The sequence below is a fragment of the Taudactylus pleione genome, unplaced genomic scaffold, assembly GCF_031769625.1.
Source record: "Taudactylus pleione unplaced genomic scaffold, aTauple2 ptg000667l, whole genome shotgun sequence".
NCBI classification, from domain to species: Eukaryota; Metazoa; Chordata; class Amphibia; order Anura; family Myobatrachidae; genus Taudactylus; species Taudactylus pleione.
Genome location: NW_028285069.1, coordinates 407393 through 419510, shown reverse-complemented (window position 1 = coordinate 419510; position 12118 = coordinate 407393).

Genomic DNA, 12118 nt, shown 5'->3' with positions numbered 1-12118 from the left:
TTAGATATACAATGTTACAAAATGTCGACAGATCATAATAGTTTAAAGCTCTATAAACATTATGGAGAGAGCCAATCTAGATATAGTCCATTGAGGGTAAAATATATTACAGGAAAAGGTGCCATCCCCCAAGAACCAAGGGTATAGTAATATGAGCAAGGGAGAAAGAAAGAAATCGTGCTACCAGCGGGAAGGGAAGAGGGAGAAGGGGGAAGGAAGGGAGAAAAAGAGGGAACGGAGAGTAGGGTCATAGGGATTGGCCGATGGGGACCCAAAGTGCCAGTATATCGCCCTGTCTCTAGCTGCGTCCCTCCAAATATATTAACAATGATTAAGCTCAACCATGTCATTAAGACCATATGGAACTAAAGTATCTAACTGGAATATCCAGAAAGCTTCTCTTTTACAAAGCCTCTGGAAACGATCGACACCCCTTTTAGTGCCTTGAATCTGTTCTACGGCCCTCACTGTAATACCGTCAAGTCTATTATTATGACAGAGGTTTACATGGCGAGGTAAACTATGGGTTTTTTATCTATTAATATTACGTCTGTGTTCTGCGAATCTGATACAGTATGTAGCAGTCTAGTCGTCTTACGTACATATTGTAGACCACAGACACATTGAATGACGTATATGACATATGATGATTTACAATTCAGAAAATCATCTATGGAATATTTCTCTTTGGTGTGAAATTATACTATTTCTGTGGTTTTCTTTGCTGAAAATTGGCAAGTCAGACATCTATTCATTCCACACCTGAAGAATCCTAAAGGTTGTGGTGGTAACCAAGACTTGGATGATATGGGGTCATCTACTGTGCGCTTTTTAAAGAAATTCGGAACCAGTTTATGTTTTAAATTAGGGGCTACTCTATCCAGAATGTTACAATTTTTATTCAATACTCTGATTTCAACAGTAGTGAATTTTGTGAGATTATTATTTTAATTGCATAAGCAGACGAGTTATATTGCGTGACGAAAGGTATTTGTTTCGTCTCTTCAATATCACTCTGAGGTATATAATTAAAAAATTTTGTTTTGACTTTCAATAGAGATAATTTTTCTTCTTTTTCCACTGACTCCAAAGTTCTCTCCAACAGCGCACTAGGATAACCTTGACGTAAAAATGAATTACCGTATATACTCGAGTATAAGTCGACCCGAATATAAGCCGAGGTACCTAATTTTACCACGAAAAACTGGGAAAACTTATTGACTTGAGTATAAGCATAGGGTGGGAAATGCAGCAGCTACTGGTAGTAATCCCCCCCTGGTACTGTCCCCAGTAGTAATCCCCCCCTGGTAGTGCCCCCAGTAGTAATATCCCCCCCTGGTAGTGCCCCCAGTAGTAATACCCCCCCTGGTAGTGCCCCAGTAGCAATATCCCCCCCTGGTAGTGCCCCCAGTATTAATCCCCCCCCTGGTAGTGCCCCCAGTAGCAATATCCACCCCTGGTAGTGCCCCCAGTATTAACCCCCCCTGGTAGTGCCCCCAGTAGCAACATCCCCCCCTGGTAGTGCTCCCAGTATTAATCCCCCCCCCTGGTAGTGCCCCCAGTAGCAATATCCCCCCCTGGTAGTGCCCCCAGTATTAACCCCCCCTGGTAGTGCCCCCAGTAGCAACATCCCCCTGGTAGTGCCCCCAGTATTCCCCCCCATCCCTGGTAGTGCCCCCAGTAGCAACATCCCCCCCTGGTAGTTCCCCCATTATTAATCCCCCCCCTCTGGTAGTGCCCCCAGTAGCGATATCCCCCCCTGGTAGTACCCCCCGGTAGTAGCCCCCCAGTAGAAAGAAATGTAAAAAAAAAACCACTTACCTGTAACCCCGCTCCTGGTCCCGACGCTGCTACAGGCTCCTCCGCCGCTTTGCATAATGGGAGAGACGTCGTCATGACGACGTCTCTCCCATTACCCACTGCGGGAGCCGGAAGATGGCTCCCGCAGTGGGAGCAGCAGTAACCGCTGAGAGTCTGACAGACTCTCAGCGGCTGCTGATTACACCAAACACATAGCTGCCGGCTCCGGCGGCTGTGTGTTTGGCAGTGTGTAGTGCTGACCGAACTCCGTCCGGTCAGCGCTACACACGCGGTGCAGGCTGTGTCACAGTGACACAGTCTGCACCGCGGCCCGCATGGTATGCTACTCAGCAGCGTACCATGCGGGCATGACTCGAGTATAAGCCGAGGGGGTGCTTTTTCAGCACAAAAAATGTGCTGAAAAACTCGGCTTATACTCGAGTATATACGGTATATAATCCTAATGCTTGCTTATGAAAGGTCTCAATTGTCCAACAGTTCCTCTTTAGCCGAAGGAACTGGCCCTTTGGGATATTATCCCTCCAGGGCATATAGTGACTACTCGTGTAGTTTAAATAGTTTGACTTTGTCCATTATCTTGTTACAAGTGCAGTCCAGGACTTGTCTCCTGCCAGTATTCCTCCTGCTCCTGACCATGCTTCTAGGTTGCCGGTTGCTAGGAGACCCAGACGTCAGAGGATTTCACGTTTCCTCCTAGTGTTGCCTGATTGGCAGCTGATCCTATTTGAACTTCCTGGACTGTCGCCGCCCTGTCGGCTATAGAGTTTTCATGTTTAACTTTTGGTTATGCAAGCTGCTCTCTGTGCATCCAGACTTCCAGCTATATTTTCTACATGCTGCGTGTATTCTGCTCACCGGCTTTTAAGTGACCCAAGTACCCTGGGTCCATGCAACGCTGTCTCCAGGACCCTCCAGGCCATACAGCTATCCTGCTTCTATACCACGTTTCAAGTAACGCTGTCTGCAGGCCCCTCCAGGCCATACAGCTATCCTGCTTCTATACCACGGTTCAAGCATCGCTGTCTACAGAGCCTCCAGGCCATACAGCTATCCTGCTTCTATACCACGGTTCAAGCATCGCTGTCTACAGAGCCTCCAGGCCATACAGCTATCCTGCTTCTATACCACGGTTCAAGCATCGCTGTCTACTGAGCCCTCCAGGTCATACAGCTATCCTGCTTCTATACCACGGTTCAAGCATCGCTGTCTACAGAGCCTCCAGGTCATACAGCTATCCTGCTTCTATACCACGGTTCAAGCATCGCTGTCTACTAAGCCCTCCAGGCCATACAGCTATCCTGCTTCTATACCACGGTTCAAGCATCGCTGTCTACAGAGCCCTCCTGGCCATACAGCTATCCTGCTTCTATACCACGGTTCAAGCATCGCTGTCTACAGAGCCTCCAGGTCATACAGCTATCCTGCTTCTATACCACGGTTCAAGCATCACTGTCTGCTGAGCCCTCCAGGCCATACAGCAATCCTGCTTCAACACCACATTTCAAGCACCACTGTCTACTAGGTCCTCCTGGCCTTACAGCAATCCTGCTTCTACAACAGGTTTCAAGCATCGCTGTCTGCTAGGCCCTCCAGCTATCCTGCTTCTTCACCACGTTTCAAGCATTGCTGTTTAGTAGGCCTCCTGGCCATTTAACAACTTTAGTTTGGACTGTAAACCTACAGTATATTCTATTGACTGTCCTATGGTTTCAGCTCCTTATTGCACCATTGACATGTTGTGTTTTCACTGGTCCATCATATCATTTATTTAGTAAACTTCCATGATTTAACTATACTTCTTGTGTTTGTTCTTCGATGTGCCACGTATTTCGGTCTTAGCAATTGCTAGAGGATCATAACATATCTATAGTTAGTGCGATATCCAAGAAGTTAATATATTGGAGACTAAGGGCCTGATTCAGAGCCGGACGCTCTTTCAGAGCGCTCGCTCTGAATCAGTGCCCTCCTTCTCTTTTTTTTAGAGCGGCCTCCTGGCCGCTCGCATAGCTGTGGGTGGCTATAGCGAGCGGCCAAAAAAATGGTCACGATGGTCAAGACCATCCCGACCATCAGGCTTGCGGCGAGACCCTTGTGGTAGGGTCTCGTTGCTGCAAGCTCTGGAGTGCTTTCGGCTCTATCAGAGCCGAAGGCACTGCCACTGACATCACTTGTGATATCAGTGGGGCTGGCCCCAGACGGTAGGCATTCCCATAGGAATGCCTCCATCTGGGCAGCCATGCCCCCGGCATGCCCACCAAAGGGGGCGTGCTGTCATTCACCATTGACAGCACGCCCCCTTTGGTACGAGACCCATAGCGACGGCTTGGCCATCGCTATCAGGGTCTCGCGCATGCGCACGACGGAGCCGGATCTGTCGTGCGCATGCGCACTGGGCCAACATCGACCCGCTTGCGAGCGGTTCTGAATTAGGCCCTAAATGTGCTCGTGAATTTTAACCCAAAGTGATTGTGATTAAGGTGACTAACAAAAGCTTCAATTGATTGTGCATCCCCATCCCAAATAAAAAAACAAATCATCAATGTATCTGCCATAGAGAACCAGGTGCACCCCGAGCCACCTCCCCCACAAGTAATGGTCCTCAAACCTACCCATGTAGAGGTTGGCGTAGCTCGGGGCGAACCTGGTTCCCATAGTATTACCATAGGTCTGAAGAAAGAATTGTGCATCAAAAGAAAAATAATTGTGCTCCACTATAAATCTGATACTGTTCAAAATCAGGTTACGTGATGTCTCTTCAACTGAGGAATCATTACTGAGATAATAATTCATTGTAAGGAGTCAATTCCATATGCAATTTTATGTCTCCAGTAGTAGTGCCCCTTATGCAATGCCCCCAGTAGTAGTGCCCCTTATGCAGTGCCCCTTTTGTGATGCCCCGAGAAGCAGTGCCCCTTATGCAATGCCCCCTGCAATAGTGCCCCTTATGTGGTGCCCCCAGTAGTAGTGCCCCTATACAGTGCCTCCAGTAGTAGTGCCCCTTATACAATGCCCCCAGTGGCAGTGCCCCTTATGCAATGCCCCCTGTAGTAGTGCCCCTTATGCAGTGCCCCCAGTAGTGGTGCCCCTTATGCAATGCCACCAGTAGTAGTGCCCCTTATGCAGTGCCCCCAGTAGTAGTGACCCCAGTAGTAGTGCCCCTTATGCAATTCCCCCAGTAGTAGTGCCCCATATGCAGTGGACCCCCTGTAGTAGTGCCCCTTATGCAGTGCCCACAGTAGTAGTGCCCCTTTAATTCGATGCCCCCAGTAGTAGTGCCGCTTATGCAATGCCCCCAGTAGTAGTGCCCCTTATGCAGTGCCCCCAGTAGTAGTGCCCCTTATGTAATGCCCTCTGTAGTAGTGCCCCTTATGCAATGCCCCAGTAGTAGTGCCCCTTATGCGATGCCCACAGTAGTAGTGCCCCATATGCGATGCCCCCAGTAGTAGTGCCCCTTATGCAGTGCCCCCAGTAGTAGTGTCCCTTATGCAATGCCCACAGTAGTAGTGCCCCATATGCAATGCCCCCAGTAGTAGTGCCCCTTATGCAATACCCCCAGTAGTAGTGCCCCTCATGCAGTGCCCCTAGTAGTGCCCCTCATGCAGTGCCCCCAGTATTAGTGCCCCTTATGCAATGCCCCCAGTAGTAATGCCCCTTATGCAATGCCCCCAGTAGTAGTGCCCCTTATGCAATGCCCCCAAGTAGTAGTGCCCCTCATGCAATGCCCCCAGTAGTAGTGCCCCTTATGCAGTGCCCCCAGTAGTAGTGCCCCTTATGCAGTGCCCCCAGTAGTAGTGCCCCTCATGCAATGCCCCCAGTAGTAGTGCCCCTTATGCAATGCCCCCAGTAGTAATGCCCTTTATGCAATGCCCCAGTAGTAGGGATACAGCAGTACATTTGTGCAAACTGCACACATAAGCTCCATGGTGGTGAGGTTGGAGGTGATATACAGTCAGGGGCACTGTGGTTAGTCTGGTGGGGGTACACTGTGCATAGGTATGGGGTACAGGTGCAATTAGGAGGCAGTCACTGAGGCACAGGGCAGCTGAGTGCTGGCTAATGCACAAACTTCCATTAGCTACATGAGGAGTAACTAACTATGGGCAGCAGTAGCATTAGGTAACCTCGCCCTTGTGGTGCACTTACCTGACTAGAATGTTGCTGGCTGCTGCTGGAAAGGGAAGGTTCAAGTTTTCCCGGCGTGCTGGTGGTAGAGGCTGAGCAGTGGGGTGGGGGCCTGGCTGCCTGATGACTCCGCACCTGCTGTGGCACGAAGAATACCGGTGTCAGGATTCTGAGGCTCAGGCTCCGGTGCCTGGGATCAGAGGTGGAGGCTCAGAGCACTGCCCTGGTCAGCAGCGCCCCCCTCTGCCGGACCTGCCATAGCACCTGGGGCACATTTGGCCTCCAATATCATCTCTATGCTGATGACACTCAGATCTACCACTGCTCTCCTGACCCTTCCCCCTCGTTTCTAACTTGTATCTCCAGCTGTCGCTCTGCTATTTACTGTATGGCTATTGTAGAGGAAGATATAAATACTTATTTGGTTTTGGAGTCTGGATCGTTTTGGTTCCGCCATACCCAGCATTATCATGTTTATATACATATGGTTAAATTAGCGCAACACCTGCCTATTTATTTTTTGGTAACTCATTTATTTGTTTTTTCCTGAGCTTACACAGGCTCACTGGTGTTCTACTCTGTTTATGATAATAGGAGGGTAAGGGAATTATTAATTTAGATGTGTAGGAGTATTATTTAATTATTTATAATGTGTTAAGGTATTATTTATTCATGTTACGTGGAAAAATGTTATATTATAGCTATGTATGCCATATGAAGATTTGTGTTTGTACACATTAGGAAGAAGCCATAGCAGGACTAAGGAGCATCCAGGGTAGAAGTGGACCAATGGTGTCTAAGGGGCATCGAGAATCTTCTAGAATCAGCACGAGCCAGCTAAGCTAGGCTCGTGCTCAGATCAAGAAGGAGAGAGGATCATGGCCTTTAAGGAAGGGGTATTTAAGGAGGGAGCGCTGGCGTTACCACCAGACTGCAGTTCCGCCACAAGAGCTCGCACAGGGACTCGCCGGCGCTGCCTAGGCATCAGAGCGGTAGAGGCAGTGGCCGGTAGCCCTGGTGATTGAGGCCAGAGTGGGCAGTACCTGTGGGATGTGGCCGCGGGCATTGCTGGTGTGAAGTCCGGCCCTGCAGTCACAGGGTCCCGGCAGCGGAAGCAGCGTGAGAGGTGAGCTGTTCCAGAGGTCCTGGCAGAGGAGCAGTGTCAGCGGGGTGAGGGCTGTTCTGGGAGTCTCAGCTCCTGTCCAGTGACAAGCGGGCTGTGTAAATGGAGGCAGGACAAGGCGTACCCAGGTAAAGAGAGCCACAACAGCGACGGGGGTGTGGTTATCAGCGGTCACCCCTGTGTAACTGCTTGTGTTATGCAGCTATGTGCATAAACCAAGTCCTTGTCCTGTATTGTTTTTTATTTCTATTAACAAGTTTTTCTTGTGAGCTCATTTATGTACTGTGTAAGGCGCTGCAGAACCTTTGTGGCGCCATATAAATAAAGGATAATAATAATAACTGCTTAAGTGCCAGTGCATACGCAGAGCTAAGCAGTGAAGCAGCCAAGTGTCCTGCTGGACCCGGCACAGAAGCTGATAGGTAGTCACAAAGCTGTCAACCTCCCTGAAGGTTATCCTCAATCTTCAGCTGTGAGTAATATCACTCTTGCACATACATGCTGAAGGACAATCATTAGGCAGATTAGTTCTCCACATTAGATTGATGTAAGCCAAGGAAGGGAAGTTATTCATCAGGTACTGGACACAGCCATATTGTGGAGAGGGTTTTTTACCTCATACTCTTCAGCTCTGAATAGTGGTAAAGAAGGAGTCGGGGGAGAATTTCTGCCAGCTAGTAAAGGAGTAAAAAACAGGCAGCATAGCACACTGGACTGCAGATAAATAGTCGAACTTCAAAGAGGGAAAGTACTTCAGCCGCTGTATAACACCCCTTTTACACCGGAGCTAAAACCCGGGTTTTTGAAGGGTTAACCCGGGCAGCTCCCTGGTGTAAAAGGGCAGAGGGTTGGATTGCCGGGTCGAGTGACCCGGCAATCCAACCCAGGTAACTAGCAGGGTTTAACACGGGCGTAGCGTATGGGAACAGCGCACTCCGGGTCACGATGACCTGGAGTGCGCCGCTAGCCGGCTGATTGGTCCGGCTTCAGTGGTGCTTGGAGATGACGTCATCTCCAAGCGTCCACTTTGACTCCGCAAAAGCCGGGTCTATGCAGACCCGACTGCGGTGTGAGCGGCGCTGACTGGGGAATATCCAGAGTCAGCGCCGGCAAAATTCCAGGTCTGATCCGGATAGGAACTTTGTTCCAAATCCGGGTCAGACCCGGAATTTAGGTGGAAAAGGGGTATGAGTCTCTAATAGGGTATAGAGACCTGCAATTCTGTGACTATTTACCGGAGAAAGACTCTCATAAGGAGGGAACGGAGTTAGGGTGGGTACACACCTGACAGATATATCTGCAGATGATGGTCGACCATGCACACTCAACGGCCACCATCTGCTTGGGCCCCCGAGTCGCGGGGGGCGGGTCAGGGGCGTGTCCCGTTCCCCACCACACGGTGCCGCTGTGTGTGTATGGGCGGTCTGCAGACCACCCATACACACTTGCTGATGGACAGATATTTCTGAAGACATATCTGTCCATCGACTGTGCAGCACAGCCAATGCGATATGTTTGCGGGGCTTAATGACACGATTCTTCATGAATTGTGTCATTACAGCCCCGCCTCCTATGTGTGCCAATCGCGGCTATTTACTGTGAATGGGGCGGGACTTAATGTTGCGACCTGTCAGGCCCCGCCCCCATCACAACTCATTTGATTCTCCTCCCTGGAGAGGGGATGGGAAATTAAAGGTTGGCAACTATGAGATATATTGGCCTATCAATTGATCGACCAATATATCTATCAGTGTGTTAGTTAAAGGAGATTAGCGGTACTCTACAAGAATCACATATAGGGCTCTATTTACTACAATCCGCATATTGAATGCGGATTGTAGTGTGATATTACCGAGTGAATTCGCATTGCGAATTCAGGCAATATCACAGAGATTTACTATAAATCCCTTGCAGGGACAGAGCTTGCGATAAAGCTCTGTCCCTGCGGATCCCATCCGCACTCTAGTTGCGGTATTTTTGGAAAAAATAACACGACTAAGAGCCCGCGCATGCGCCGACCCACTGTCGCTGCTACCCCCCGATGCTAAGCCCCGCCCCCCACGATCGCGGACCCCGCGACCCCCCCCCTCCCTTTATTACACTTATCTGCATCCTCCTGGCCTCCGGTGATTTTCTCCGGGCTTCCCGATCAGGTGATCTCCCATACTGCACTGGAACCCGATCACCTGATGACCGGGCCACAGTGCACTATGGGAGACCAGCTGAACGGAGAGGAGCCATCACCGGAGGCGCGATCACTGGTCCCTGGATTCAGGTAAGTAAAAAAAAAATGTTTCAATTTTTTTTTTCTTTTTTTTTACAGCAATCAGCTTGCGGTCTGTTTAGACCACATAGCTGATTACTGGTACCGGCTCCCGCCTCTGCTCTCCCCGTTAGAGCAGAGTGGGAGCCCGGTAACCGGGGGAGACCCTGGATAACGCCACCTCCAGGTGGCGTTATTATCACAGGGCTTCCCACGGTATTTTTTTACAATTTATTTATAGTAACTCTGATCGGATCACATTTCTCATTACAATTATGGGAAATGCGATCTGATTTACTAAAAATAAGTGATACTAGGGGTTGGAGTAGAATTTTACTAATTCTACTCCAATTGCCCTGTAATAACTAAAGGTGAAACTAAAATAATGTGAAAAGGGTGTGAAAACACCCTTTTTCACTTTATTTTAGTAAAAATAATGTTAATAAATAGAGCCCATAGAGACAAAAAATCTACACATATAAAGTCCAACTCTGGCTTCAGCTATGTGAATTGGCTGTATAATATTAACCCCTACAGCTTTAAAGATACCACCTAACTTGAAGTCCATTTTAATTGAAATAATACTTATGAACCCTGGCATTGAGGTTATCCCTTACACCCTGGTATCCTTCCTAGGAGAAATCTTCAGACCAGGAAATACCACAAAAGAGGCAAATAATTCTAATTTCATTATATCTGGAAGTTGTAATAAATACCACAGAACTTCAACTAAAACGTTATCACAGCCAGGAGATATTGGGACTCGGACATATTCTTCCAAAAGACAAACTACTGTTATATTTGCAGGCATTATATGGTGGTATACAAAAGGATGGGTTCCATCCGCTAATGATATTCTAATTAAAATGTATGTAATGGATTGTAATGTGTAATGAAATGTATATTGTGACCCTAAAGTGAAATGTTATGCATACTAACCACAGCTGTTTAAGATAAAGTGTTTACTTACCAGTAGGGGTGAGCGGGTTCGGATTTGTGAAATCCGAACCCCCCTGAGCCCCCCCAAACCGAGGCCGATCCGAGTCAGGCTCGACTTTTCCCGCCTGACTCGGATCTGAAATCGAGGCAAAACGTCATCATCCCGCCTTCCGGGTCGCGCAGGTTTTGGATCCTATATAAGGTACCCGCGTCGGCGCCATTTTCTCACTCGGCTGTGGACAGTGAAGAGGGAGGGTGGGAGTTAGGGCTGGCTGGGCTGTGTAGTGTAGTGTAGTGCAGTGTAGTGTTGTGCTGTGCTGCGCTGTGCTGCTGTTGTCCATAGGGGCTTTGTCCACTCCTCCAAAGTCCATAGGGACTGTGTTGTGCAGTCAGTTGTCCATAGGGGCTGTGACCACTCCAAAGTCCTGTGCAGTGTCCCAGTCCTAAATGGGTGCTGTAGTGTTGTCCAGGGGGTGCTCTGTCCATCAGGGGTGCTCCCCCCAAGTGCAAAAAAAAAAAATATTTTTCTGTGTTTGTGAATTGTGTGCACAGTAGCCGCACGTGCATCAACAAAATAGTGCCAAGCGTGCGCCTGTGTCATAAGTAAAGGGCCGGCTGGCTTGACCGTTAAAGGGTGCTGTAACCCCCAAAGTGCACTCCAAACAAAATAAAAAATATTTTCTGTGTTTGTGAATTGTGTGCACTGTGGCTGCACGTGCATCAACAATGGAGCAGCGCCAAGCGTGCGCCTGTGTCCCATTAGTAAAGGGCTGGCTGGCTTGTCCGTTAAAGGGTGCTGTAACCCCCAAAGTACACTCCAAACAAAATAAAAAATATTTTCTGTGTTTGTGAATTGTGTGCACTGTGGCTGCACGTGCATCAATAAAGGAGCAGCGCCAAGCGTGCGCCTGTGTCCCATAAATAAAGGGCCCGCTGGCTTGTCCGTTAAAGGGTGCTGTAACCCCCAAAGTGCACTCCAAACAAAATAAAAAATATTTTCTGTGTTTGTGAATTGTGTGCACTGTGGCTGCACGTGCATCAACAAAGGAGCAGCGCCAAGCGTGCGCCTGTGTCCCATAAGTAAAGAGCCGGCTGGCTCATTTCTTAAAGGGTGGTGTAACCCACAAAGTGCACTAGTCTCCAGCAAAAATAAAAAAATATTTTCTGTGTTTGTGTGCGCCTTAGTCGCACGTATATATCAAATCAATATAACATAAATGGAGGACCAAACTTTCTCCGATAAAAATAAAATAGGGAAAGATCAAGAACCACTTCCTCCTAGTGCTGAAGCTGCTGCCACTAGTCATGACATAGACGATAACATGCCATCAACGTCGTCTGCCAAGGCCGATGCCCAATGTCATAGTAGAGTGCACATACAATGCCAAATGACAAAGTTCAGGAAAATTACCTTAAAAAAAACATTTAAATCATCTGAAGAGAAACGTAAACTTGCCAGTATGCCATTTATGACACAGAGTGGCAAGGAACGGCTAAGGTCTTTCCCTATGTACATGACTAGTGGTTCAGCTTCACATGACGATGGAAGCCCTCCTCTCGCTAAAAAAATCAAACGAGTTACGCTGGCAAAAGCACAGCGAAGAAATGTGCGTTCTAAGAAGATATCACAAATCCCCAAGGAGAGTCCAAGTGTGGTGGCGGTTGCGATGCCTGACCTTTCCAGCACTGGACGGGAAGAGGTGGCTCTTTCCACCATTTGCACGCCCCCTGCAAGTGCTGAAAGGAGCACCCACAGTCCACTTGCTGATATGCAAATTGAAGATGTCACTGTTGAAGTACAACAGGATGAGGATACTGGTGTAGCTGGCGCTGAGGAGGAAGTTGGCGAG